Here is an 870-nt window from a genome sequence, read left to right on the forward strand (position 1 = left end):
TTCCTTTAAAGATTTTGCCCTGCTCCCTTCCTTTCTGTTTCATTCTTACTGGATTACTGGAAAGCCATGTGGATCTAGACCAAACACAGGTTAAAGGCACAATCCTCCCTAGACTGTCTTTACCTCAGACATCAGCCACCAGCCTGGATGAAGAGTGGTCTCAAAACATGCACATTTCTGATCTACTGGCTATAAAATCAAGATTTCCCACTACCCCATTAGGTTCAATAATTCACTAGAATGACTCATAAAACTCAGGAAAGTGCTATTCTTAGGATTACGGTTTTATAATAGTAAAAAGAATAGAAATCAATATCAATCAGGGGACTTCCCTTGCAGTCCAGTGGTTAAGACTTTGCCTTCCAATGCAGGGGATGCGGGTTCAATCCCTGGTCACAGAGCTGTAATCCCATGTGCTTCATGGCCAAAAAAGCCAGAACATGGACAACAGAAGCAATATTTGTTAACAAATTCAATAAAGACTTTAAAAATGGTTCACACCAAAAAACAAAACAAACAAACAAAAAAATCTTTAAAAGATAAGTCAAAGGAAGAGATGTATGTTGCAAGATCCAGGAGGGTATCAAGTGGAGACTTCCAGTGACTTTTCCCATTGAGTCAGAATGTGTCATCTTCCTGGCACATCAATGTGTAGCAATATGCACAAAGCATTGTTAACCCGGGAAATTCACCTGAGCCTCAGTGTCTAGATATTTTAAAGGAGTTTCATTAAATAGATGTGATTGACTGACTCTGTAGCCATGTAATGGAACTTAATCTCTAGCTCCTCTCTCCTCTTTGAAGGTCACATGGCTTAAAGCCTTAAATATCTAATCATATAAATTGGTCTTTCTGGCATGGCCAGCTCTC

The sequence above is a fragment of the Bison bison genome, unplaced genomic scaffold (assembly GCF_000754665.1).
Source record: "Bison bison bison isolate TAMUID 2011002044 unplaced genomic scaffold, Bison_UMD1.0 scf7180017864336, whole genome shotgun sequence".
Classification (NCBI taxonomy): Eukaryota; Metazoa; Chordata; class Mammalia; order Artiodactyla; family Bovidae; genus Bison; species Bison bison.